The following is a 23,501-nucleotide window of genomic DNA, read 5'->3' as shown; positions in this document are numbered from 1 at the left end:
CTGACACTCCATCACATTTTATACATGGGCCAAGCCAGCTTACTCAATGAATTCTCTCCCACACTCACCCTGGGAGTGTCAGCTTAGAGACTGTCTCTGGAATGGGCCTTGAACCCACAACCTGCTGACTCAGAGGTCAGAGTGCTACCCACTGGGCCACAGCAGACACCCAAGAGGAAAAGCATGAGAAATTTACAGTCATAGGAAGAATGTCCTCAGTTCACACTAACTAAAACACGATGGTGGTGGAGAGGGGGGTGGGAGGACATTACTTTATCTCCAAGTACTGATCATCATCCACTCAGACAAACATTCCTTTGATCCAACTTCATGATCTCACCACCAACGGGCCATAGCTGGGATACATTTTTCCACTTGCTTTCTGACAGATAGAAACAGGTTTGATTCCTTCCTCCGCCTGTTTGATTATCCAAAGACGGTTTCGTTCCCATTCTTGCAGGTGAAAAATTAATCATCCTCCAGCTGGAGAAAGGTATTTGATAAAAGTTCCGCGCTTTTTCCAAATGGCAAAGTTGGAATTTATTAAGGAAAAAGGACAGCTGTATTTCTTTGATGCTTGGCTGGGGGCTTGCAGCAGACTGTTGGCTGTCAAACGCAGCAGAGATTCAGTTGGTTGTGGGATGCACTCTGCTGTCATTTGCCTGTGTGTGTGTGTGTGTGTGTGTATCTGTGTGTGTTTGTTTTTAAGAGTCTGCATAATAAAAGAGTTCTGTTTGTATCTGCATAGTCTGAAGGTCAAAGCGCGTCTGAAGAAAGAGTGATGTAGGTGTGAAAAGTGCGGAGGCGTCTTCGTGCTGTGGGTACAAAGTCCACAGGCTGAGAAAAGCTCATTGTTAGTTTTCACAACACAAAAAACAAATCCCCCGAAGTCCGCGCCGGACATATCACAGCTCAGGACAGTAAAAAGGTGAGACGGCTTTGAGGTAGCCGGCCCAGCGAGAGGTGGGGCATACGCTCAGTCTGCGGGGTGTGGAGTATTGTCCCAATTGGGACGGAGTTTCGGTCGAGTTACGTGGGGTTTCCTTTTGAGGTCCTGCTGTCAGTGGTATTAGCCTCGTTAGCTGCCAGCCAGTGGTGTTCTTCGAGGAGGATATTTTCCGGGCACCAGGAACATAGGAATCAGGAGCAGAAGTAGGCAATTCAGCCCTTCGAGCCTGCTCCGCCATTCAATCAGATCGTGGCTGATCTCTTCCTGGTCTCAAATCCACCTCCTTACCTGTTCCCCACTTCCCTTTAACCCGTTTTTAAAATCAGGGGCGAAATTCTCCGACCCCCAGCAGGGTCGGAGAATCGCTTGGGGGCGCCTAAAATCCCGCCCCCGCCGTGGCAGAGATTCTCCGTCACCCGGGAAGTGGCGGGGGCAGGAATCTCGCCCTGCCGATCGGAGAGGCCCCTGCGGTGATTCTCCGGCCCGCGATGGGCCGAAGTCCCGCCGCTGGGAGGCCTCTCCCGCCGCCGAGGTTTAAACCACCTCTGGAACGGCGGGCACAGCGGCGCGAGCAGGCCCCCGGGGTCCTGGGGGGGGGGGGCGGGGGGCGATCGGACCCCGTGGGGTGCCCCCACGGTGGCCTGGCCCGCGATCGGTGCCCCCCGATCAGGGGCCGGGCCAGTGCCCTGGGTGCACTATGTTCCTCCGTGACTGCCACGGCCTCCACCCTGGCGGAGGCGGAAGGGAACACCACATCGCGCATGCGCCGACCGGCGAAAGCCTTTCGGCCAGCCCTGCAGCCGGGGCGCCGGGTGTTTGCGCCAGTCTTCTGGTGCAAACCGCTCCGGCACGGCCCCACCTTTGGGGAGGCGCGACCCCCTGAGTGGTTGGTGCCACTCCCCTACTCCGGCACCCTCCGTCACGCCGGGTAGAGGAGAATGCCGCCCAAGATGTGTGTTGCAGATGTACTTGAGGTAGGTTCGGCAGGATTAATAGCACTCTGGTACCATGATGTTTTAGGCGGGTTGGTTCGACGTTGGTTCGACGTTGACTGCAACTGGATGCAGTGTAACTAGAAACAGACGTTTGACACAGGAGATGATCCAACACTGTTTTATTTAAACTATGAACGGCTGTACATGTTCAGCTGTGGGTTGACACTCTACTGATCCTACTGACGACCTCATGCTGGTTCGACCAGACTTACTAGCTACCGCATGGCAATAATGTCCACTGATTTGTACACTCTGACTGTCTCAGTGTCTGGGTCCCAAAAAGAGCGGGAGTCTTAATGCCCTGTGAGCTTTAGTGGTGGTATCTTGTCTGGTGATAGGTTGTTCTGTGTTCTGTGTTCATTGGTCATCCTATGTGTCAATCATTGCCTGTCTGCATCTCATTATATACATGAGTGGATATTATGACAGGACCTACTGCACAGATGGTGGAACAAGTACTCGGCAGCAGGAAGCCATTTTATTCTGCGCCAGACCCAGTTAGTCCCACACCCCCTTCTCTTTCCCCATATCCCTGCATTTTTAAAAATCCTTCAGATATTTCTCCCCTCCCCTTTTGAAGGTTACTATTGAACCCACTGGCCTACCTGGCAGAGTACTCCAAAACCCTAATCAATCATTTCTCATGTCACCAAACAAATCTGTGCCCTCTGATTAACAGCCTTTCAGCTGTTGTAAGCCCTCTCCCTTTATTTACACTATCTAAAGCCGTCCTGATTTTAAACACCTCTGAAAACAAATGTTCTGCTTAGCCTTCTGCTGAAAGAAGAACGATGACGTTTCCACTTGCGAGTGGGACCAAAACTAGGGGCCATAATTATAAGACAGTGACGAATAAATCCACTCGGGGATTCAGGAGGAATACCTTTACCCAGAGGGTGGTAAGAATGTGGAATTCGCTACCACATGGAGTGGTTGAGGTGAATGGCGTTGGTGCCTTTAAGCGGAAGCTTGGTAAACATGCGAAAGAATTAGAAGGGTTCATGGGTCTAGTGAGGGAAAGAGGCACGTGGAGGAGGCTCGTGTGAAGCGTTAAAAAACTGGCATTGCCTTGTCGGGCCGAATGGCCTGCTTCTGCGCTGAAACGACTTGGTAAACTGTAACACCCATTGTTCAATCCTCCCAGTGCAAGTATGATGAAACAGAGATAGAGAGAGTTGCAGGTGCCAGGAACAGGAAGTGGAGATTAAACATTATACTTACTACCTTTGTATCACTGAAACAAGGCATTAAGAGGCTCATTGTGCTTAGAAAGTAAATAATGACCTCTTATTTTCAACAAAGACCTCTTTATTAGGGCATATTTTTTAATGGCTGTGGAAGAGATAGAGACAGCACAACGTGCAAACTGTTCCTGTCCAGTAAACGTATCCCTAGGCATGGGAATTAGCCACAGCACTGCATGCAGTGTCATCGTAAATATGTTTTAACTCTCTTTAGTAATTACAGCTGAGCCATAACTACGTTTAGGGGCATGCATTTAGGTGCAGAATCAGGTGTCTGGGGGAGAGAAGCATCTTGACATATTATAGCTGGGGGAGGGGGTGAGAAGGGACGGAAGGTTTGGCTTTGAAGTCCTTTACGGTGTCCTGCATGACACAATATAAATGCGAGTGATTTTTCTTTGCCCAATAACACAACCATTGAATGATTTAATCCTTGATTCGAATCAGTACAATTCAACCCTCTGTTTGATTATTAATCATGCACTTATGTGTAAAACCCAGAAGAGCATGTTGCCTTTTTTAATGTTAACTTAGCCAGGGTACTAAAAGCAAGGGACACCCCATCTCACCCATCAACACGCCTGACATGGCACAGGCCAAAATGTTACACCCCCTTCCCAGTCACACAATCTCCTGAGAGAGGCTAAGAAGAAAAGAATAAGCAGAAAAGGGGCACACAGTTGGCATCCGCACCTCTGGAATGGAGAGGAGGAAACTTACTTGCTCCTGACCAAAGCCAGCCTAACACACCTGCTGGAAGATGGATTTAACCATTGAGTAAGGGGCAGTCTCGGCCTATGTCACCTCGGCAACTGAAGCCTGTGGAAAGTCTCTATCTCGGCTTTCACAGGGAGAGTGTCCACTTGAAGCAGCAGCACTTTGGAATTAAGCTCAAGTGCCCTGAAGTGCAGCATTAGTTGCGAGGGGCAGGAGAGGGTGATGGGGGAATGAGAGTTAATGTGTCCTCTGAGATTTGGGGCCTGGCAATAAGATGCCTCTGCTATTATCAAGAGGTGTCAGTGTTAAACCACTGTAAGGTTTTAGGAACGGAAATTAATGTGGGACACAGGTTGGGGGGGGGGGGGGGGGGGGGGAGAGCTGGGGTAGTGGTGATGGTAATGAGGGAGGTAATGCTGCATGGACTCAATCAGATCTTTTCCTAGCATGATTTAATGAGAGTAATAATCTCCAGAGAGCTGTTTGGGCTAATAAAAATGAAATGGAACTTGTAGTAATTCACCTGCCTTAGAATGAACGTACCAGATCATCACAAAAGGGGTTGCTGAGTGGACATTCAGAGGACGTTGATGATTTAGAATTTTATAGGATCCCTACAGTGCAGAAGGAGGCCATTCGGCCCATCTAGTCTGCACCGACCGGCTGAAAGAGCACCCTACCCATCTCCACACCCCTGTCCATCCCGCCCTATAGCCATAACACAACCTGCACACCCCTGGACATTAAGGGGCAATTTTAGCATGGCCAGTCCGCCTAACCTGCACATCTTTGGACTGTGGGAGGAAACCGGAGCACCCGGAGGAAACCCACGCACACACGGGGAGGAAGTGCAAACACCACACAGTCACCCAAGGCCGGAATTGAACCTGGGTCTCTGGTACTGTGAGGCTGCAGTGCTAACCACTGTCAGACCTAACAAATGAATGCAGTATTAAAATTGAAGCAATATTAATTTCTTGCGCAAAGCAAAACAACGTCTAAATGCTGGAATATGTGACTGCTATCTTTTATTAACTTGAACATGTTAACAGTTGTTTTAATAACTTTATCGACAAATATGGAAGTACAATGAGAAAGAACTCTCAGCTAATAGCACCGGGCTTCTTGCTCCGTGTGTGTGTGTGTGTGTGTGTGTGTGTGAATTCTTCCATTGTTGCAATACCCTTGACACAGCCCTTGGTGCGGCCCCAGCAACACAAAACCCATTGTAAAGACCAAGAGATAAGTGGTGTAGACACGTTAAAGAGTGCATTGTTAGCAAGGCACTCCATGTGATTTACTGTTTGCGTATGATAGCGGATTTGTATGCACTTGTGTCCACTTTTCTGTTTGTCCAGGTTCAATCCTAAACCTTTGAAAAAGCCAGTTCTGCAGCAGGAATTTCCAAACCGCCATCTGCAGTGTATAGCTATGGAGTTATAAAGGGGCTGTTCCGTTTCATGGCACGGATGTAGGTTTGGGAAGCGGGGCAGAGCCCCTTAAAAATCTGCATCAAATCCAAATAAAGCTGAATTGAGAAACAGGATGAGAGCCTGGACTTGGCTTCCGCCTTGATTTTTACAGTCAAAAGGTAACTGGATCTCCAGATTGCAGAGTGTAGCCGAGTTAATCGACACCCAACTGCAAAATGAAAGAGGGTGGCAGGTGGAGTGGTTCATAGAGTTACCTCCCCTCCAGCGGGCCAGTGAGAACGAGGCAGTGTCTAAACGCCCCAGGAATCAAGTCCCATCAAAGGTGACCCACCCTTCCCTCTGCGGTAGCTTCCCCAGCGGCGGGGTCAGGACGGGTGAGCCAGGCAAAATGCCACAGACACTGGCAGGACTGGAAGATCCTGTGGGCAGCCAATGGCGAGCCGCCACTGGAAAACATACCGTGCAGGGCGTGGAAAATCCTCTGCCCTTTGATTTCTCTTGCACTTGCCACAACCTGAGGATGTCCCAAAGTGATATCCAGCCAATTAAGTATTTTTGAGATGTCGTCATCTCTTATGAAACTCTACAGCAAATCCGCACATGGCAAGATCCCAGAAACAATGAGATCAATAACCTGCAAAGAGTGGGCAGCACATTCGGAGAAACACCCCCCCCCCCCCCCCCTCACCCCCCTGCTCTCCTTTTAACTGGCGCCATGGGATCTTCTCCGCCCACCCAAGAGGGCAGCTGCATGGGGCCTTGGTTTAACATCTCATTCTGTGACAGTGCAGCACTCCTTCAGCACTGCCTCGGGAAGATCGGGCTGGATTTCGTGTTGAAGGCCTTGGAGTAGGGCCTGAGCCCACTACCTTCTAGAGTGCTGGCCACAGAGATAATAATGCCGGATTCCAATCAGGTACATTTATTTTAATCACGCCTTCTGCTACTAAAATGCAAACAAAATTTGGTATCTTAAGAGAACACAATTCACTAACCACGGGGTGAAATTGAAAATAATCCCAATAGTGATACACACTTCTTTGTTTTTAAAGAAGAGTGTAAAGGGACAAGGCAGACGGATAAACCGCTCACGGCAGTGGAGGGTGTTATTTACAATGTACCCAATGAAAACAGGCCAACAAACACTGACTGGCAAAACTGTCCCACTGTTGTAAGATAGTATCTCAATGTTCTGGTCAGTAGGTGTTTAACCTGAGAATCTTTTGTCAACCTTGACTGCACAAGGAGATGTTAGTTGCTGATTTACACACAGGTATTGTGCGGTAAATGGAGTGTAACTGCAGGACAAAAGTGCATTTTTTACATGGGCCAGCCAATGTCCACTTAGCACTTGCCAAGATCAAAGGGAGTTTGGGTACTCCACACAATTCATGTGCGTCCAGGGGAACATAAGAACAGGAAGAGGCCATTCGGCCCCTCAAGCCTTTTTGGCACTTCAATTAGATCCTGGTCGATCTCTATCTTAACACGATCCACTCTTCGTTGGTTTTGTAACCCTCAATACTCTTGCCCAACAAACACCTTACCAACGTCAGTTTTGAAATGTTCGATTGACCCTCAGACACCGATAGCTTCCTGGAGAATATGATCAGCATATGTCTGTCCAACACCAATAACAATGTTTCCCAATCAATCCTGTGCTCATTGAGCTTCTTTGACCCCTGGCTAAACAAAGCCGCAAGATTTTACATTTTTGATCCTTGTTTTCAAATCCCTCCATGATCTCATCCCTCCCTACCTCTGTAATCTCCCCCTTGGCTTTCAAACCTTTTGAGGTTTCTGTGCGCCGACAATTCTGGCCTTTTCTTGGCATCCCCAGTTTTATGTTGCTCCAGCATTGGCCCATCTGCCTTTACTCGCCTGGGCCCCAGACGCTATAATTCTCTCCCTTTTTGACGAAGAGTTCATCTCCCCTTAATGCGGCTTGGTGTTGTATTTTCTCCGATGGTGCGAAAGTGCCTGGTGTCGTGTTTCTATGGCGTAGGCGATATAGAAATGCACGTTGTTGTTGCTATCTGCCAAAAATTTAAATACATTTAGTGGGAGAACTCTGGTATCTCTGGACTCCCTGTTGGGCTTTCTCTGGGCAAAAAACTGTCCACACTAGTTTGTGCAGATAAAGGAAGATTGACGAGGCTCTTTGTAACATTCGAGGGGTCCTGAGAGCTCCGGGATGGGTTAACCTTTCTCCCTGTGTCATGTCAGGCCTTCGATCCAATTGATCATCACCTGCAGCCCTGGTGTGAGATGAACGGGGGAAATCCTGAAACTGGGATTGGTGAAAGAAAGATGACAATCCTGAGTTTCTCGTCCCAGTTAATCAATTGATTTTCTTCAGCTGTGCGTCTCTGGAACTTCCCTCCAGCGTTTTCTCTTCAGATCACCACATCAATCAAAAGTTTGATCAAATTCCATCCATCAGCTTTCAGATGATTTATGGAGACACAGACTTGTGGCACAAATGTTACAATCAATTTTGAGAACAGCTTTGACGGAGAGATGGATCCTGTACATTGAGAGCCCTGCCCTGGCCAGGCTTGGGGGTGAAGACCAGTGCCAGAAAATCATGGCTAATTTCCATGGCAACAGGAGTAGGACTGAATGTCCTTGAGCCTGGCCTGTCATACAATTAGATCAAGTTATCTCAACCCTGCTTATCCGCCATGTCTCCATGTCCCTTGATGCCCTTCTTCAACCAAAATCTGTCCATCAGAGGGCAGGTTTTTAAGCCTTCAAGGGGGCAAGCATGAAGGCAGGTGGATGTGAAAAGTTGCACACCCAGTTGGTATCCCAAAACCATCCCACCTCCCCCTACCCCACACCTGAAGGTCATTTTCTGGGAAGTGCAGTGGGGATTGGGGTGGTTTGACAACTGTAAGCAGCGGGTGGCTACTTAAAGGCCAGTTAAGGCCTATTGTCAGGGGTCAACTGGATTTCTCCTGTACCCTGTGGCCTAGTGGTATAGGTCACTGAGCTGGTAATTCACAAACCTGGGGCAATGCTCTGGGGTTCCAGGCTCGAATCCCACCACCGTCGATGGTAAATCATCCTGTGGCAGACAGGGGTGATCTGAAGTCAGGCAGGACAGAGGGGACCTCACAACCTGCCTGTAGCACTCCCCTTGTCCTTGTCTGCTTCCAAGCAGCTTTCCTAGTTACTGAAGCCTCACAGGGCCTGGAGACGTGATGGAAAATTGTGGCCCTCTCCGACTCCCACCTGGCTCTCTCATACTCATACCTGAAAAGGTAAGCTTCTATGTCTTCAGCACCAGAGGGTCTCCTATTGGTCTCCACCTTGAAGGGCCCACCCACCATCCTTAATTGGGCAGCAAGTCCGCCCTTTTACCACTGACTGGCGAACTTGAGGAATATCACAGCCAGATGTATGTTTCCCATGCAGTGTGGGGTTCTGACCCCCATCTATCCCCAACACGGAGATCCCAAAGCCCGACGGGAAGGCCCTGCCGCTGCTCTCCCAAGATCCAATTATCCCAGCGCTCGCGGACTTCTCGGGGAGAAAGTTCCAGATTTCGCCAGCATCTGTGAGAGAAACTGGGTCCCAATTTAATTCCTGAGTGGCCTAGTTCTAATTTTACAAGGATATTCTTGTGTTCTTAATTCCTCTGTCGGAACAGGTAGTTGCTTTGTATACAGCCATTGAATCCTTTAACCATCTGAAGCTCCTCAAGCAGATCATCTCTCAGTCTTCTGTACTCGAGCGAATACAAATCAAATTTCTGCAACCTGACCTCATCATTTAACCCTTTAGTGCCTTCAGTTGCCTCCCCTCTCAGGGTAATATTCCAAATGGCTTGGACTCTCTCTTGGCATTGTGTGGAAAACTCTGCTTTCCCACTGAATCACTCTGTTTGGAGCATTCTTACTTTACTCAAAATAGATTGAGTCGCGGGGAATAATTGGCTCCTCAGACTGCAGAGGTCATTCAAAGGTCCTTGTTGAATGAAGAATATGGTTTTGTGCTCTTGGAGGAAACAAGTCAGAACTCAATAAAGAAAATGGTTCAACTTACACTGAGGGAAATATTAAACTTTGAAGTATTAGACAAAATTACTTTACAGGCTGGATACCTACTCCAGCTGTGATAGGTAACCGTTTAGACCGCCCCGACCCCACTCCACAGCCCCCCCCCCCCCGCCAATCTTTCTTTTATTAATATCATATTCATGGAAATACTATCCTGCCTTGCCTCTTCGCCTTGTTAACACACCCCAAGGTCTGAATTTTCATCCTCGAGGCAGGTGACAGGATTTGGGAAAACTCCCTGCTCCGTCTGCCCATCTCGGGGGAAAGTATCCGCAAAGGTGGGATCTTCAATGCTAATGGGGGGGGGGGTGATCTGGAGTTGGGCCAGCCAACCTGGGAAAGTGGTTGGGGGCAGCCACAGGGACTTTCAGGTGCGACTGTTTAAAACGGCCCGCCTCGGTACTGTGGGTCTTCGTCCCAGTTAAATTAAAACACAAAAGCACTCCAGTCCTTACCATTTACACTCTCCATTCTCCGCACAGTCCCCATGCCACATCCATGCATTTCATGCCCTCACGCATGCCACCCACCCACTATGGTCCCCCATGTCCCCATTGTCAATCTATGCCCTTCTACGCACCCTCATGACACTTAATACCCCCAAAACCAAGCTACACCCCTCAGCCACCCACCCTCCAGGGCCCCTCATATACCTAATACCAAACTATGACACATTCATGCCCTTCGGCCCACTATATACTGTATGGAACTAATGAGTCCGATAGTGATAGTAGGATGTGTTAAAAAAAAAGCTTTTAAAAAGTCATTAATTCATAACTTTCTACTGTGGTGTAAAGTTCATTTCACTTAGAAGGTAATAAATATCATCCAGACCTCATCGCTGTCTGAGCTCCCAGCCAAGCCTCATTATGTACGCTTGGCTGACAGCCCAGACAACCATTACTCTTGTTGAAACACCTGCTCCACAGAAAAAAACATTTCTGGATTGACAGGTCAATTTCTCTGGCACTCCGAACTCACAATTTCACAATGTTTATTTACACAAGCTTAAGTGGTTTGAAGGGTTTGTGTGTTTTTGCTATTGATACTTGAAAGATTCTGGATGACTGACGTGATATTTTGGCTCAATATTTTTTTCCTCATCAATTGCATAGAATGTTCTGAAAAAGATCGAGAAATTCAGCCCAGCTGATCTTTGCCAATTTTTATGCTCCACACGAGCCTCCTTGCATCCCTCTTTATCTCACTCCATCAACATTACCTTCTGTTCTTTGCTCCCTCATGTGTTTACCTAGCTTATCTTTAAAAGTAGCTATACTATTTGCCTCAACTACTCCAGATGCAATATGAAAGCTTCACTTTCTAAGATTTCTCTGTGAGTGTACCTGTGTCTGTCTGTTTTTACATGTGTGAGTGTCTGGGCACTTATGTCTTTGTCTGTGTTTGCTTGTGTCTGTTTCAGTGTGCATGTGATTAAAAGTGATTGTTTTAATGCACATCTGTGTGTGTGTCTGAGTGTCTATGGGTCTGCGTATGCCTATATGTGAGGCGTATGAGTGTGTGTGAGGGATGTGTGTGTATGTTTATGAGACTGTGTGAATGTGTGTGCCTATGAGTATGTGTGTGGCAGATTTTCCAATGGTGGAGTTGGTATTCCACTGGCTGCTGGAACGATCTTCCGATCCTGCCGAAGTCGATGGCCGTTTGTTTTGCTCTCTAGCGGCACCACAGGAGAACTTGCCCAGGAAGCGCTGGAAAATCCCGCCCTGTGTATGTGTGTGCATGGGTGTGTGTGAGAGATAGACTGTGGGCGGGATTCTCTGATGCTGAGGCCAAGTGTCGACGCCGTCGTAAACGCCGTCGCGTTTCCCGACAGCGTCAACGTGGCCTCAGGATCAGCAATCCTGGCCCCGACAGGGGGGCAGTACGGCACTGGAGTAACCCACGCCGCTCCATCTGCTGATCCCGGCATCAACTGGGCGCCGCAGGGTCCGCGCATGCGCAATGACACTGGTGCCAACGCGCGCATGCGCAGTGGCTTCCTTCTCCGCACCGGCCCCGACGCAACATGGCGTAGGGCTACAGGGGCGGGCGCGGAAGAAAGGAGGCCCCGATCACGGGCCTGGCTGCAGCGGAGGTCCCCCCCCCCCCCCCCGGGGTCTGACATCCCCTTCACCCCCACGGGCCGCCCCCGGACCCTTCCATGCCGAGGTCCCACCGGCTAAGACCAGGTTAGAACGGCGCTGGTGGGACTCGGATTTTCTGTTACGGCCACTCGGCCCATTCTGGGCCGAGAATTGCCGGTGGGGCCCCAGAGAGTGGCCCCCGATCAGTGCCACGCCGACCACGCCGGCGCCAATGGCCGGCGTTGGGGCGGCGCGGCGCAATTCGCGCCAGTTGCGGCAATTCTCCAGCCCGGCCCTGGGCTGAGAGAATCCTGCCCTGTGTGTCTCTGTGTGGGTGCACACATGGACGTGAACGTGAACCCTCGAACATGCAGGAAGATTGATCAAACAGTGAGACCATAGAGGGAGCGGACTTCATTCGCTTCATTTGAACCCAATTCCACGCCCACAAAAGTGGCAGAATTGGACTTGTTTCTGTGTGGGCTGCTGTATCATTTCTAATAAGGACATTGAGGAGCCAATGTGAATTAATAAGTACAAATAAGAGGAGGTGGGAATGATTGGGATGTACAGTGAGTTAACACACTGTTCTTTCACCTCAGGTTAGGTTAGATTTTAGTACATCACGTTGATGGAATGTGCTGGTGAATGTCAGAGCCCATTTTATGATTGGAGGATATGTTTCTGAGAGTCTCCTCTGCTGAAAAAAATCATTTGGAGGAAAAGGGCAAAATGGTGTGTCAGGTTAAAGAGGTAAGAATGATAAATTGGGTCTATTAATTCTACCAGCAGTGCAGTTGATTTTAAATAAAGAAAAAAGGGAAATATTTCCACTTATGGAATGCCTTTCGTAACCTTATGTTGCCCCAAGGGCAACACGGTAGCACAAGTGGCTAGCACTGTGGCTTCACAGCGCCAGGCTCCCAGGTTCGATTCCCCGCTGGGTCACTGTCTGTGTGGAGTCTGCACATTCTCCCCGTGTCTGCGTGGGTTTCTTCTGGGTGCTCCGGTTTCCTCCCACAGTCCAAAGACGTGCAGGTTAGGTGGATTGGCCATGCTAAATTGCTCTTAGTGTTCAAAAAGGTTAGGAGGGGCTATTGGGTTACAAGGATAGGGTGGAAGTGAGGGCTTAAGTGGGTCAGTGCAGACTCGATGGGCCGAATGGCCTCCTTCTGCACTCTCTGGTCTATGTTAAGATACCGTGCACTGAGTGAAGGACTTTTTGAAGTACAGTGCTTGTTGTAATGTAGGAAATTTGGCAGGTGACTTGGGCACAGCAAGATCTCGCAAACAATCATCTGATAATGCCCAGATAATTTTCATGATGTCGGCTGACGGACAAATATTATCCAGGGCACTGGGGAGAACTCCCTGCACTTCTTAGTTGTGAAATCTTTAACACCCACCCGCAGAACGCAGACAGGGCCAGAGTTTAAGCATCTCATCCAAAAAAAACCGACAGCACCTCAGACAGTGGAGCATTCCTTCATTGTTACACCGGGGGGGGGGGCACCAGCTGAGATTCTGTGACTTACGTCCCTAGACAAGGATTTGAACTCACATCCTGCTGATTCAGTGGAGAGAGTGCCATGCAGAGAGCCATGGCCGGCTTGCTCAGTGTGAGAGAGGGGAACATTCCAGGTCGAGTGTGACTCAATCAAGCACAGCGTAAACCCACGATCACCCACATCCAAAATCGTAATGTGGTGACAAACTCATTGCCTCTCAACAAGACCAACCTTTGACAGAGATGTTCAAAATCATGAGTTTTTGAGGGGGTAAGTAAGCGGAATTCGCTGGCAGGAGGGCTGGTAACCATAGAATAAAATCCCAACAGCGCGGAAGGAGGCCATTCGGCCCATCGGTTCTGCACCAACCCTCTGAAAGAACATCCTATGCAGGCCCACGCCCCCCCCCCCCTTGCTAGCCCCGTAACCCTACGTAACCTGCCCATCCCTGGATACTAAGGGACAATTTAGCATGGCCAATCCACCTAACCTGCACATCTTTGGACTGTGGGAGGAAACCGGAGCACCCGGAGGAAACCCACGCAGGCACGAGGCCGGAATTGAACCCGGGGTTCTTTGCGCTGAGGCAGCAGTGCTAACCACTGTGCCACCATGCCGCAAAAAGAACACTAAAATAATTGGCAAAAGAACTGGAGACAAGAGATGCAAGGAAATGCTCTGATTCAGTGAGTTGCGAACGCTTTGTTTGAAAGAACAGCAGAAGCCGATTCAATAGTAACCTTCAAGATGGAATTAAATGAATGCCTGAAAAATGAAAATAAAAAAATTTGCAGGGTTATGGAGAAAGGGAAGGGGATGTCTCACTAATTGATTCATCTTGGCAATGATAGGATGGGCCAAGTATGCTGTATGATTCCCTTAGCAACATTTACGGCGAAAATGACTCGAACCTCAGGTATTAACCTGTGCACTGGGGAAATTCTGCAGGACCTGCGTCAGAAACTGTTCCTTCCTTTGCTCATGTTTGAACTCACCTTTAATGAAAATAAAACTTTGCCCGAGGCCGATTGCAAGTTGTCGTGTTCCATCATGCAGATATTTAAGATAAATTAAAGAGGCAAAGGGAAGCCGTGGGGTCTAATTATCAATAGCGCGCTCTGCTTCTTAGCAAATGAATTGTAAATAATCGTATCATTATGCTGTCACCGTTAATTGTTTTGGATGGCCTTTTAATTCGAATTCAATTTCACTAATCGAAGTCCCGCAACCAAAATATACGAAAAGTTCCACCCTTCTTTGTGTTATTGTTAACGCGCTGCCAGCTGTGGCTCCGTGGGGTAGCAAGGAATGAAAAAGGCTCTCATTTCAAGTCCCACTCCAGGATCAGAGCATATAAAAAGCTGACCTCCCAGTACAATACCGTTGGTGTGCTGGACAGGATGAGGTGTAGCCTGTGGGCGACACCGAGATTCCTGCTGCTCTCTCATGTTCTCATGACATTAATTTTGAAGGATTCTCCCTGGTGCCCTGGCCAATATTTACCCTCCAATCAACATCGAGGTTGCTGTGCGCAAATCACTTGCTCTGTCTCCTCGGCTTCAACAGTAATGACACTTCAAAAGTACATTGTCGCTGTAAAGCACTTTGAGATGTTCAGAAGGGGTTGGGGGGAGGGGTTTGGGGGGAGGGGGGGTGGCGGGTAGGGAGTGGGGTCATGGAAAGTGCTTTAAAGATGCAAGCCTTTCCACTTCTTTCAAAAAAAAAGTTGGACGCTCTACCTGTAACTCATGAGGCTTAATATACGTTCGTTAAAATATGTTCCAAATAATTGCAAGCATTCAGTCAGTCCAGAGACTGGAGCATTGAGGCTGATGCTCCCAATGGTGTTCGGAGGGAGTGCTGCACAGTTGAAGGCAGCATCATTAAGATGAGATGTGAACTGAGGCCCCGCCTGCCCCCCTAGACAATGGAAGGTTCCAAAATAGGGAGATGAGTCGGGAAGTTCGCCCAGGTCTCCCATCCATTATTTGTCCCTCAAACCATGTCACTGAAACCAATGATCACATTCCTGCTTTATGGGAGTCTGCTGTGTGAAAATTGGCTGCCAAGTTATTACCACAGCGACCGTGTTTCAAAAAAGTACCGCAATGGCTGACAAGGGTTATGAGAGATCACGCATTATGTTAGATCCTATATCTAATATATTATTTATCTTTGAATATCCAGTTAACATGGTGGCACAGTGGTTAGTGCTGCTCCCTCACAGTGCCAGAGACCCGAGTTCGATTCCAGCCTTGGATGACTGTCTGTGTGGAAAGTGTCTGCGTGGGTTTCCTCCGGGTGCTCCGGTTTTCTCCCGTAGCTGTGCAAGTGAGGTGGATTGGCCATGATAAATTACCCCTTAGTGTCCAGGGATGTACAGGTTAGATGGGGTTACGGGGATAGGGGAGGAGTGTGAGCCTGGGTAGGGTGCATTTTCAGGGGTTGTGCAGACTCGATGGGCAGAATGGCCTCCTTCTGCACTGTCGGGATTCTTTGACTTCTCTGACAAACGGGTTTTCACTGCAGAGTGGATTCAAGGTGTTTGCAGCTCAGACAAATAATCTCTGATTGTTCCAAAAACAATCTTTGTGACTTTCTTAGCAATGGCCACACAGTGTAACTGGCTCTTTCTTAGCTCAAACAAGAACCAGACTCAGTTGCCACCACCTTCTGAAGCCTGATTTTATTATTTATCAATCTATTCATCATTTAACTTCAAAAACGATAGGGCACCACACATGAATCCAGAATGACCGACAAGTGAGAGATGAGAGTGAAAGCATCTGCCTTGAAGGCAGTAACATCTTCCAGTTTAAATCACCCCATCATTACTTAAATAATTAAATATGCAATAAAACTTAAACTGCACTCAATCAGACCCCAAACAGACCCGGCAGGTGAACCCCAAACTGGGCTTGTAACTGAACCCCAAACAGAGCCTGTAACTGAATCCCAAACTGTGCTTGTAACTGAACCCCAAACTGAGCCTGTAACTGAACCCCAAACAGAGCCTGTAACTGAACCCCAAACTGGGCCTGTAACTGAACCCCAAACTGAGCCTGGAACTGAACCCCAAACTGAGTCTGTAACTGAACCCCAAACTGAGCCTGTAACTGAACCCCAAACTGAGCCTGGAACTGAACCCCAAACTGAGTCTGTAACTGAACCCCAAACTGAGCCTGTAACTGAACCCCAAACTGGGCCTGTAACTGAACCCCAAACTGGGCCTGTAACTGAACCCCAAACTGGGCCTGTAACTGAACCCCAAACTGAGCCTGTAACTGAACCCCAAACAGACCCGGCAGGTGAACCCCAAACTGAGTCTGTAACTGAACCCCAAACTAAACATGAAACTGAACCCCAAACTGAGCCTGTAACTGAACCCCAAACTGAGCCTGTAACTGAACCCCAAACTGAGCCTGGAACTGAACCCCAAACCGAGCGTGTAACTGAACCCCAAACAGAGCCTGTAACTGAACCCCAAACAGAGCCTGTAACTGAACCCCAAACTGAGCCTGTAACTGAACCCCAAACTGAGCCTGTAACTGAACCCCAAACTGAGCCTGTAACTGAACCCCAAACTGAGCCTGTAACTGAACCCCAAACTGAGCCTGTAACTGAACCCCAAACTGAGCCTGTAACTGAACCCCAAACTGAGCCTGTAACTGAACCCCAAACAGAGTATGTAACTGAACCCCAAACAGAGCCTGTAACTGAACCCCAAACAGAGTCTGTAACTGAACCCCAAACTGAGCCTGTAACTGAACCCCAAACTGAGCCTGTAACTGAACCCCAAACTGAGCCTGTAACTGAACCCCAAACTGAGCCTGTAACTGAACCCCAAACTGAGCCTGTAACTGAACCCCAAACAGAGCCTGTAACTGAACCCCAAACTGAGCCTGTAACTGAACCCCAAACTGAGCCTGTAACTGAACCCCAAACTGAGCCTGTAACTGAACCCCAAACTGAGCCTGTAACTGAACCCCAAACTGAGCCTGTAACTGAACCCCAAACTGAGCCTGTAACTCAACCCCAAACAGAGTCTGTAACTGAACCCCAAACCGAGCCGGTAACTGAACCCCAAACCGAGCCGGTAACTGAACCCCAAACAGAGCCTGTAACTGAACCCCAAACAGAGCCTGTAACTGAACCCCAAACAGAGCCTGGAACTGAACCCCAAACAGAGCCTGTAACTGAACCCCAAACAGAGCCTGTAACTGAACCCCAAACAGAGCCTGTAACTGAACCCCAAACTGAGCCTGTAACTGAACCCCAAACTGAGCCTGTAACTGAACCCCAAACTGAGTCTGTAACTGAACCCCAAACAGAGCCTGGAACTGAACCCCAAACTGAGCCTGTAACTGAACCCCAAACTGAGCCTGTAACTGAACCCCAAACAGAGCCTGTAACTGAACCCCAAACTGAGCCTGGAACTGAACCCCAAACTGAGCCTGGAACTGAACCCCAAACTGAGCCTGTAACTGAACCCCAAACTGATCCTGGAACTGAACCCCAAACTGGGGCTGTAACTGAACCACAAACAGAGTCTGTAACTGAACCCTAAACTAGGCCTGCAATTGAACCCCAAACGGAGCCTGTAACTGAACCCCAAACAGAGCCTGTAACTGAACCCCAAACTGGGGATGTAACTGAACCCCAAACTGAGCCTGAAACTGAACCCCAAACTGAGCCTGTAACTGTACCCCAAACTGAGCCTTCAACTGAAAACTAAACTGGGCCTGTAACTGAACCCCAAACAGAGCCTGTAACTGAACCCCAAACTGAGCCTGTAACTGAACCCCAAACAGAGACTGTAACTGAACCCCAAACTGAGCCTGGAACTGAACCCCAAACTGAGCCTGTAACTGAACCCCAAACCGAGCCTGGAACTGAACCCCAAACTGAGCCTGTAACTGAACCCCAAACTGAGCCTTCAACTGAAAACTAAACTGGGCCTGTAACTGAACCCCAAACAGAGCCTGTAACTGAACCCCAAACTGAGCCTGTAACTGAACCCCAAACAGAGACTGTAACTGAACCCCAAACTGAGCCTGGAACTGAACCCCAAACTGAGCCTGTAACTGAACCCCAAACCGAGCCTGGAACTGAACCCCAAACTGAGCCTGTAACTGAACCCCAAACCGAGCCTGGAACTGAACCCCAAACTGAGCCTGTACCTGAACCCCAAACTGAGCCTGTAACTGAACCCCAAACTGAGCCTGTAACTGAACCCCAAACTGAGCCTGTAACTGAACCCCAAACTGAGCCTGTAACTGACCCCCAAACTGAGCCTGTAACTGAACCCCAAACAGAGCCTGTAGCTGAACCTCAAACTGAGCCTGGAACTGAACCCCAAACAGAGCCTGTAATTGAACCCCAAACAGAGCCTGGAACTGAACCCCAAACAGAGCCTGTAGCTGAACCTCAAACAGAGCCTGTAATTGAACCCCAAACAACGTGTAACTGAACCCCAAACTGAGCCTGTAACTGAACCCCAAACAGAGCCTGGAACTGAACCCCAAACAGAGCCTGTAGCTGAACCTCAAACTGAGCCTGGAACTGAACCCCAAACAGAGCCTGTAATTGAACCCCAAACAACGTGTAACTGAACCCCAAACTGAGCCTGTAACTGACCCCAAACTGAGCCTGTAACTGAACCCCAAACTGAGCCTGTAACTGAACCCTAAACTGAGCCTGTAACTGAACCCCAAACTGAGCCTGTAACTGAACCCCAAACTAAACATGAAACTGAACCCCAAACTGAGCCTGTAACTGAACCCCAAACTGAGCCTGTAACTCAACCCCAAACAGAGTCTGTAACTGAACCCCAAACCGAGCCGGTAACTGAACCCCAAACTGAGCCGGTAACTGAACCCCAAACAGAGCCTGTAACTGAACCCCAAACTGAGCCTGGAACTGAACCCCAACTAGAGTCAGTAACTGAACCCCATCAAGAGTCAGTAACTAAACCCAACTAATCAGTAACTGATCCCCAACAAGAGTCAGTAACTGAACCCCAACTAGAGTCAGTAACGTAACCCCAACTAGAGTCAGTAACTGAACCCCAACTAGAGTCAGTAACGGTACCCCAACTAGAGTCAGTAACTGATCCCCAACTAGTCAGTAACTGAACCTGAACTAGAGTCAGTAACTGAACCCCAACTAGAGTCAGTAACTGAACCCCAACTAGAGTCAGTAACTGAAACCCAACTAGTCAGTAACTTAACCCCAACTAGAGTCAGTAACTGATCCTCAACTAGAGTCAGTAACTGATCCCCGACTAGAGTCAGTAACTGAACCCCAACTAGAGTCAGTAACTCAACTTGAACTAGTCAGTAGCTTAACCCCAACTAGAGTCAGTAACTGATCCCCAACTAGAGTCAGTAACTGTACCCCAACTAGTCAGTAACTGAACCCCAACTAGATTCTGTAACGTAACCCCAACTAGAGTCAGTAACTGAACCCCAACTAGAGTCAGTAACTGAACCCCAACTAATCAGTAACTGAACCCCAACTAGTGTCAGCAACTTAACCCCATCAAGAGTCAGTAACTGTTCCCCAACTAGAGTCAGTAACTGAACCCCAACAAGAGTCAGTAACTGAACCCCAACTAATCAGTAACTGAACCCCAACTAGTGTCAGCAACTTAACCCCATCAAGAGTCAGTAACTGTTCCCCAACAAGAGTCAGTAACTGAACCCCAACTAGAGTCAGTAACTGAACCCCAACTAGAGTCAGTAACTGAACCCCAACTAATCAGTAACTGAACCCCAACTAGTGTCAGCAACTTAACCCCATCAAGAGTCAGTAACTGATCCCCAACTAGAGTCAGTAACTGAACCCCAACAAGAGTCAGTAACTGATCCCCAACTAGAATCAGTAACTGATCCCCAACTAGAGTCAGTAACTGAACCCCAACTAGAGTCAGTAACTGATCCCCAACTAGAGTCAGTAACTGATCCCCAACTAGAGTCAGTAACTGTACCCCAACTAGTCAGTAACTGAACCCCAACTAGATTCTGTAACGTAACCCCAACTAGAGTCAGTAACTGAACCCCAACTAGTCAGTAACTGAACCCCAACTAGTGTCAGCAACTTAACCCCATCAAGAGTCAGTAACTGTTCCCCAACTAGAGTCAGTAACTGAACCCCAACTAGTCAGTAACTGATCCCCAACTAGAGTCAGTAACTGAACCCCAACTAGTCAGTAACTGATCCCCAACTAGTCAGTAACTGATCCCCAACTAGAGTCAGCAACTGATCCCCAACTAGAGTCAGTAACTGAACCCCAACTAGAGTCAGTAACTCAACTTGAACTAGAGTCAGTAGCTTAACCCCAACTAGAGTCAGTAACTGTTCCCCAACTAGAGTCAGTAACTGAACCCCAACTAGAGTCAGTAACTGATCCCCAACTAGAGTCAGTAACTGTACCCCAACTAGTCAGTAACTGAACCCCAACTAGATTCTGTAACGTAACCCCAACTAGAGTCAGTAACTGAACCCCAACTAGAGTCAGTAACTGAACCCCAACTAGTCAGTAACTGAACCCCAACTAGAGTCAGTAACTGATCCCCAACTAGTCAGTAACTGATCCCCAACTAGAGTCAGTAACTGAACCCCAACTAGTGTCAGTAACTGAACCCCAACAAGAGTCAGTAACTGAACCCCAACAAGAGTCAGTAACTGATCTCCAACTAGAGTCAGTAACTGAACCCCAACAAGAGTCAGTAACTGAACCCCAACAAGAGTCAGTAACTGATCTCCAACTAGTCAGTAACTGATCCCCAACTAGAGTCAGTAACTGATCCCCAACTAGAGTTAGTAACTGAACCCCAACTAGTGTCAGCAACTTAACCCCATCAAGAGTCAGCAACTTAACCCCATCAAGAGTCAGTAACTGTTCCCCAACTAGAGTCAGTAACTGAACCCCAACAAGAGTCAGTAACTGAACCCCAACAAGAGTCAGTAACTGATCTCCAACTAGTCAGTAACTGATCCCCAACTAGAGTCAGTAACTGATCCCCAACTAGAGTTAGTAACTGAACCCCAACTAGTGTCAGCAACTTAACCCCATCAAGAGTCAGCAACTTAACCCCATCAAGAGTCAGTAACTGATCTCCAACTAGTCAGTAACTGATCCCCAACTAGAGTCAGTAACTGTTCCCCAACTAGAGTCAGTAACTGAACCCCAACAAGAGTCAGCAACTTAACCCCATCAAGAGTCAGTAACTGTTCCCCAACTAGAGTCAGTAACTGAACCCCAACAAGAGTCAGTAACTGATCTCCAACTAGTCAGTAACTGATCCCCAACTAGAGTCAGTAACTGATCCCCAACTAGAGTCAGTAACTGTACCCCAACTAGAGTCAGTAACTGAACACTAACTAGAGTCAGTAACTGTTCCCCAACTAGAGTCAGCAACTGATCCCCAACTAGAGTCAGTAACTGTACCCCAACTATAGTCAGCAACTGATCCCCAACTAGAGTCAGTAACTGTACCCCAACTAGAGTCAGCAACTGATCCCCAACTAGAGTCAGCAACTGATCCCCAACTAGAGTCAGCAACTGATCTCCAACTAGAGTCAGTAACTGTACCCCAACTAGAGTCAGCAACTGATCCCCAACTAGAGTCAGCAACTGATCCCCAACTAGAGTCAGCAACTGATCTCCAACTAGAGTCAGCAACTGATCCCCAACTGGAGTCAGTAACTGTACCCCAACTAGAGTCAGCAACTGATCCCCAACTAGAGTCAGCAACTGATCCCCAACTAGAGTCAGTAACTGATCCCCAACTAGAATCAGCAACTGATCCCCAACAAGAGTCAGTAACTGATCCCCAACTAGAGTCAGCAACTGATCCCCAACTAGAGTCAGCAACTGATCCCCAACAAGAGTCAGTAACTGTACCCCAACTAGAGTCAGCAACTGATCCCCAACTAGAGTCAGCAACTGATCCCCAACTAGAGTCAGTAACTGATCCCCAACTAGAGTCAGTAACTGATCCCCAACTAGAGTCAGCAACTGATCCCCAACTAGAGTCAGTAACTGATCCCCAACTAGAATCAGTAACTGATCCCCAACTAGAGTCAGTAACTGATCCCCAACTAGAGTCAGTAACTCAACTTGAACGAGAGTCAGTAACGTAACCCCAACTAGAGTCAGTAACTGAACCCCAACTAGAGTCAGTAACTGAACCCCAACTAGAGTCAGTAACTGTACCCCAACTAGAGTCAGTAACTGAACCCCAACTAGAGTCAGTAACTGTACCCCAACTAGAGTCATTAACTGATCCCAACTAGAGTCAGTAACGTAACCCCAACTAGAGTCAGTAACTGAACCCAAACTAGAGTCAGTAACTGAACCCCAACTAGAGTCAGTAACTGAACCCCAACTAGTGTCAGCAACTTAACCCCAACTAGAGTCAGTAACTGATCCCCAACTAGAGTCAGTAACTGAACCCCAACTAGAGTCAGTAACTGTACCCCAACTAGAGTCATTAACTGATCCCCAACTAGAGTCAGTAACTGAACCCCAACTAGAGTCAGTAACTGAACCCCAACTAGAGTCAGTAACTGTACCCCAACTAGTCAGTAACTGATCCCAACTAGAGTCATTAACTGATCCCCAACTAGAGTCAGTAACTGAACCCCAACTAGAGTCAGTAACTGAACCCCAACTAGAGTCAGTAACTGATCCCCAACTAGAGTCAGTAACTGATAGCAGCATCCTCAGCAGTGTGTCCCGCCTTGCCCCCTGCCCCCCCCCCCCCCCCCGATTGCCCTGAGCCCAATCTGCCTGCGCTTCCCCTACAGGTCTCTGCGGACACCTGACCTCCTCTCCCTTCGGACCCTCCCTTCCTCCTCAGAGGAGGTGTCCCTCTGTGGAATACCTAACCGGCTGAAATGCAGACGGCACCGGCCTGTGCAATGAAGTCTGCATTGGGCAGAAATGTTCCAACAGTGTTGCGAGAACAAAAGAATCCTCAGAACAAGGCGAACAAAGCAAAATACTTCAGAGGAAGAGATAGGAAACTGTCTGAAATGCGTCAACTGCGAACTCCCGCCTGAAGTCCTAACAACTCCCTGAAAATGGTGAAAAACCGGAACGGATGTCCACCCGTGTTGCCAATGCGCCACGTGGGAACTCATACGAACAATGTAAAATTCCGCTCAATTGCCCTTTTAATTGTTTAACTGGCTGATTAATTGTCAGTGGCCACGCTGCCGACTCCCACGTGTGCCAGCCAACAGAAATATCGTGTAAGTGTGCACTGATGTTTAGCTTGTGCTCCCGACATCCCATGTGATTTCACACATTCCTGGGTTGACCGCGTGCCCGGAAATAAGGCAAATAAATCCTAGCCATAACGTTCTCAGAGGCACGAGTGATACCCGCTGATACATGGCAGACACAGCAAACCAGGTATAAACACATGCCCCTGGAGGTTTCCTGTCCCTTCCTCCCAGTTACTTGTGCAGGAAGGATTGCAGTCTCTACAGGGTT

The 23,501-nt window shown here is 48.4% G+C and overlaps 1 long non-coding RNA gene across 1 annotated transcript in view; it reads left to right on the top strand.

The window, feature by feature from the left end:
• Positions 1-883: 883 nt before the first annotated feature.
• The window catches only part of LOC119978878, a 106,148-nt gene continuing 83,530 nt past the window's right edge, over positions 884-23,501 (top strand). The window contains exon 1 of the long non-coding RNA XR_005463588.1: positions 884-928. This is a non-coding gene — a long non-coding RNA (uncharacterized LOC119978878). The remainder of the gene's footprint in view (positions 929-23,501) is intronic.

This window comes from Scyliorhinus canicula, chromosome 15 (assembly GCF_902713615.1).
Source record: "Scyliorhinus canicula chromosome 15, sScyCan1.1, whole genome shotgun sequence".
NCBI classification, from domain to species: domain Eukaryota; kingdom Metazoa; phylum Chordata; class Chondrichthyes; order Carcharhiniformes; family Scyliorhinidae; genus Scyliorhinus; species Scyliorhinus canicula.
Note: the sequence above shows the minus strand (reverse complement) of the source record. Positions and strands in the feature narration are given on the sequence as shown.